Source organism: Hyaena hyaena, unplaced genomic scaffold, assembly GCF_003009895.1.
Source record: "Hyaena hyaena isolate Hyena2069 unplaced genomic scaffold, ASM300989v1 scaffold_838, whole genome shotgun sequence".
Classification (NCBI taxonomy): domain Eukaryota; kingdom Metazoa; phylum Chordata; class Mammalia; order Carnivora; family Hyaenidae; genus Hyaena; species Hyaena hyaena.
This window is the reverse complement of record NW_024081465.1, coordinates 11,314-17,554: the sequence shown is the minus strand read 5'-3', so window position 1 is coordinate 17,554 and position 6,241 is coordinate 11,314.

Here is a 6,241-nt window from a genome sequence, read left to right as displayed (position 1 = left end):
ATTAGTGTTTTCTGAAATTCAATTGTGAGTTTAGATTCTAACATGCTTGAATGTATATATGTTTTATATGAAGTGAGTTCAATAATTACTAAAAACCTTATATTTATTATAATGTTTGTTCATAAATATAAATTTCCCTTGAGGCATATATTAATCATCATTTTCATCCACCTTTCTCAAAATGTATCTAAACTGTGGTATAATTAATACCCAAAAGTTTATAGTATTCAGCATATTTTATGCCCTCATGGTGTCTCTTATTCAAAAATGTCTTCTTGTTTTTGCTTCCAAAGGATGAATAACAGCCTTGGCATTCTTCGTAAAAGGGAGATTATCTGTTAATAACAAATGCTTTACTTAAAGCATTGTCATTTAAATGCTTAACATAAACATTTTATTACAGCATTTAATGATAAACTGTGATGAATTTTCTGAGCAATTTACTTTTTTTAACATGTGTTTATTTGGAGAAAGAGAGTGAGCACACACATGCATATGAGTGGGGGAGAGGCAGAGAGTGCGAGAGAGAGAGAGAGAGAGAGAGAGAGAGAGAGAGAGAGAGAGAACCCAAGAAGGCTCTCTGCTCTCAGTGAGGAGTCCCAGGCAAAGCTGGATTCCACAAACTGTAAGATCATTTCCTGAGCCAAAATCGAGAGTTGGACGCTTTACCTACTGAGTGAGGCACGAGGTGCCCCATTCTGAGCAGTATGTGTCATATAACACATGTAGTGCCTCAAATGCTTGTTTTTCTTGAGTGCATAGTGTCAGTTTAAAATTATAGTTATTAAAAAGGATCCTTTTTTTGTAAAACAAAAATATCTTTATTTTAAATTATTTTTTTTTCTTCCAAGTTTTTATTTACATTCAGATTGGTTGACATATGATGTAGTATTGGTTTCAGGAGTGGAATTCAGTGACTCATCACATTCCAGTCCTCATTACAACAAGTCCCCTCCTTATGCTTGCATCCATTTAGCCCATCCCAGCACCCCCACCCCTCCACCAACCCTCAGCTTCTTCTCTAGATTCTCTTATGATTTGCCTCTCTCTATATTTTTATCTTAGTTTATTTTTCCTTTCCTTTCTGCATGTTCATCTGTTTTGCTTCTTAAATTTCACATATCAGGGAATTCATATGGTATTTGTCTTTCTCTGACTGACTCATATCACTTAGTATAATACACTCTAGTTCCATCCACATCCTTGCAAATGGCAAGATTTCATTCTTTTGTATGGCTGAGTATTCCACCATGTATATATACCATGTCTTCTTTATCCATTCATCAGTCAATGGACATTTGGGCTCTCTCCATAGTTTATTACGATAGTGTTGCTATAAATCTTGGGGTGCATATGCCCGTTCAAATCAGCATTCTTGTGTCCTTTGGATAAATACCTAGCAGTGCAATTGCTGGATCATAGAGTTGTTCTAATTTTAACTCCATACTGTTTTCCAGAGTGGCTGCACCAGTTTGCAGTCCCACCAACAATGCAAGAGGGTTCCCCTTTTTCTGCCTCCTTTATCAACATCTGTTGTTTCCTGACTTGTTAATTTTAGCCATTTGACTGGCATGAGATGGTATTTCACTGTGATTTTGATTTGTATTTCCCTGATTATGAGTGATGTTGAGCACCTTTTCATGTGTCTGTTGGTCATCTGGATGTCTTTGTAAAATATCTGTTCATGTCTTCTACCCATTTCTTAAATGGGTATTTATTTTTGGGGTGTTGAGATTGAAGTTTTTAAATAGATTTTGGTTACTAGCCCACTCTCTTCTTGTATTTGCAAATATCTTCTTGTATTAAGTACGTTGTCTTTTAGTTTTTGTTGATAATTTCCTTTGCTGTGCAGAAGCTTTTTATCCTGATAAGGTCCCAATAATTCAGTTTTGCTTTTGTTTCCCTTGTCTTTGGCAATGTGTCTAGTAAGAAATTGATACAGACTATGTCAAAGAGGTTGCTGCCTGTGCTCTTCTGTAGAATTTTGATGGTTTCCTGTCTCACATTTAGGTCTTTCATCCATTTTAAATTTATTTTGTGTATGGTGAAAGAAAGTGGTCCGGTTCATTCTTCTGCATGTCTCTGTCCAGTTTTCCCAACACCATTTGCTGAAAAGACTTTTTTCCACTGGATATTCATTCCTACTTTGTCAAAGATTAGTTGGCTTTATAGTTGTGGGTCCATTTCTGTGTTTTCTATTCTCTTCCATTGATCTATGTGTCTGTTTTTGTGCCAGTACGATACTGTCTTGATGATTACAGCTTTGTAATGTAGCCTGATGTCTGGAATTGTGATGTCTAGCTTTGCTTTTCTTTTTCAACATTACTTTGGCTATTTAGGGTCTTTTCTAGTTCCATAAAAATATAGAATAGTTTGTTCTAGCTCTATGAAAAATGTGTTGGTGTTATTTTGTTAGGGATTGCATTGAATGGGATTAGGGATTAGGTTGTTTGGGTAGTATAGACATTTTAACAGTATTTTTTCTTTCAAACTCTGAGCATGAGATGCTTTTCCATTTCTTTGAGTCTTCTTCAATTACATTAATAAGTGTTCTATAGTTTTCAGAATGCAAACTTTCGTTAGTTTATTCCTAGATATCTTACGTTTTTGGTGCAATTGTAACTGGGATCAATTCCTTGCTTCCTCTTTTTGCTGCTTCATTACTGGTGTATAGAAACTCATGGATTTTTTTAATGTTTATTTTTGAGACAGAGAGAGACAACACGCGTGCACAGGGCAGGGGCAGAGAGAGAATGAGAGAGAATCTTAAGCAGACCTCACATTGTCAGCACAGAGACCTATGCAGGACTCAAACTCGGGAACCATGAGATCATGACCTGACCCAAAATGAAGAGCTGGATACTTGACCAACTGAGCCATGCAAGCACCTCTAGAAATGCAACAGATTTCTATCTTTTGATTTTTATATTCTGCGACTTTGGTGAATTCGGTTTGGTGAAGTCTTTCAGGTTTTCTACATAGAGTATCATGTCATCGGCAAAGAGTGAAAATTGGACATCTTCCTTGGTGATTTGGAGGCCTTTTCTTTCCGCTGTCTGATTGTTGAGGCTAGGACTTCCAGTACTATGTTGAACAACAGTGGTGGGAGTGGGCATTCCTGTCGTGTTCCTGATCTCAGGGGGAAAGCGCTCAGTTTTCCTCCAGTGAGGATGATATTAGTTGTGAGCCTTTCATATATGGTCTCTATAATATCAAGGTATCCTTCCATTCCTACTTTTTATATTTGTATATAATTTTTAAAGTTTATTTATTTTGAGAGAGAGAGGGAGAGCATGACCAGGGCGGGGGTGGGGGGAAGGAGCCGGAGGGGAGGGGATGCAGTGGAGAATTCCAAGCAGGCTCTGTGTTGTCAGCATAGCGCCTGATGTGGGGCTTGATCCCACAACCCTGGGATCATGACCTGAGCCAAAATCAACAGTCAGATGCTCAACTGACTGACCACCCAGGCACCCCTATTCATACTTTGAGGGTTTTTATCAAGAAAGGATCCTGTATTTTTTCATGTGCTTTTTCTCCATCTACTGAGAGAATAGTATTGTCCTTATCCTTTCTACAAATCTTCCTTTTTAATGATAGTTGCCACAACAGTAATTATTTTTTTTTAATCTATGTTTTATATTTTTGGATAACAATTTTCAATTGAGTACACTTGGACAGTGTAGGTTTTAATTCAAATAGGAATCAGCCACTGTCAATTGCCAATAAAATTATATATGTATTTGTCTGTTGTAAATATTACCCATACATTGTTGGTTCATGACTTATCTTGCTTGTTTCCTTTTCTTGGTTAGTTGCCAATAGCTGTTTTATCCTGGGCAAGTTGTCATATGGTATTATTGTCATCATCTATTAGTGGATGAACTTACATTTTCTTTGTGAAGCAAGAACCTTTTTGAATTGGAGGTAATCTTTTAAAACTCATCACTGTATCAACTTTAGGTATCATGATTTATTCATAATTGTGGCTGAAAACATATGCCATAAAATTTACCATTTTAAACTGTTTTAACTGTAATTCTAAGTGTACTTACATTATTGCAAAACCAATCTCTGAAATGTTCTCATCTTGCAAAACTGAAACTTAATACCTGTTAAACAACCAGTTACATATTTGTCTCTATTCTAAACCCCTGGCAATCAATCTTTCTTTCAGTCTGTCTCCTCCCTTCTTTCATCCCATCCTTCCTTTCTTTCTTCCTATTTCATCAGGTTCAGAACATTAGTCATTTAACTGAAATCATGGTGTATTTCTCTCTGTGGGTTATTTCATTCAACATAATATCACCACGTATTAACCATGTTGTATAATGTGAGAACATGTGTCTCTTTTTCAAAGCTGAATATTATTCCAGTGTTTTCTTTATCCATTCTTGAACATTTCTATCACTTTCATTTATTATTGGCCTTTCTAAATAATGCTGCTATGAATATGCTTGTGCAAATATGTCTTGCACATCTTTGAATCCTTTTGGTTATATATTTTCAAGTGGGATGGCTGGGTCCCAATAATGCGATTTGAAATTTTTTGACGAACCTCCATTCTGTTTTCCATAGTGGTTGAGCCATTTGCATTTCCTCTAAAATAAGAGTTCCATTCTTTCCTTGTCCTTTCCTGCATATGTAGTTTTTGTTGTTTTTCTTGATTAACAGTGGAATCCAAAGAGGTATGAGGTGACAACTCACTGTTTGATTTATATTTCTCTAAGGAATAGTGATTTTGAGCATCTTTCATATGTCTATCCATTTGTATATCTTCTTTGGATTATACCCATTCGGTCTTTTGTTATGCTAGTTGTTTTATGGTTGCTGTTGCAGGAGTGCTTTCTATAATATAGATATTAATTCCTTATGCTCTAGAAGCTTTGCAAAAAATGTCCATTTATTAACGCAGGTTGACTTTTCATCTACTGAATGTTTCTTTAGAATAATTTTCTCTGAATTCCATATGCTTCAATATTTTGTATTTTATTTCATTAGTTTCAACATAATTACTGGTTATTACTTTTTAAATTTCATTTTGACCCAGGTTGTTTGAGAGGATGTTCAATTTCCAGATATTTGTGGAATTTCCAATTTTCCATCTGGTATTCATTCTTTTGTGGGGTTTGTTTTTTAATATTTTTAATGTTTATTTTTGAGAGAGAGAGAGAGCATGAGTGGGGGAGGAGCAGAGAGAGGAGACACAGAATCCGAAGTAGGCTCCAGGTTCCGAGCTGTCAGCACAGAGCCCGAAGTGGGGCTCAAACTCAAGAACTGTGAGATCATGACCTGAGCTGAGGTTGGATGCCTAACCGACTGAGCCACCCAGGAGCCCCATTCATTCTTAATTTCATTCTATTGTGGTCAAAAAAATATTGCATGACTTTAGTCTTAACTTTCTTATGTTTTGTAGACTAACAGATTGTTTCTAGTAGAGAATGCTCCATCTGTGATTGAGAAGTTTGTGTTTTCTGCTCTTGCCTGGTGGATTGGTGTGTATATGCCCACTCTATGCAACTAGTCTGTAATGTTGTTCATGTACTCTCCTTATTGAACTTGAATGCGGTCTTTCTGTCCAGTTAAATTGAGGTATTAACCTCTGTTATTATTATGATGCTGTTTATTTCTTGGTTAAATTCTATCTTGTATGCACCACATATATGGGATATTTGTTATTAGATGCATTTATAATTGTTATAGTATCCGGGCAATTTCATTCATTTAAATACAAAGTCCTTCTTTTTCCTTTCTGACTCTCCATCAACTTAATGTGTATTTGTCTGATATTAGCATGGTCACTCATGCCCTCCTTTGTTTTCCATTTGTTTGAGATCCTTTTACATACTTTTCCTTGCATCTTCTGTGTGTCATTAGATTTAATGTGGCTCTCTTTTAGACAGGTTCACTCAGCCAATTTGTGTCTTTTAATGAAGGGAGTTTAATTTACTTAGAGTCAAAGTAATTACTGAAAGGGAAGAACTGCTGTTTTTTTTTTTTTTTTTCAGTTTCTGTACTTCTTGTGGCTATTTTATCCCACTTTTCCTCTTACAGTGTCCTATTATGTTTCTTTTGTTTGTAATGACATGGTTTGATACCATTCTCATTTCCTTTTTATGAGTTCTATAGGTTTGTTCGCTGATCATGGGAATACACAAATCCTCTCAAAGCTGCAGCAAACCATTTTAACCTGATATTGGTAATAGTCTACAAAACTCTACTGTCACTTCCACCTCTGAACCCA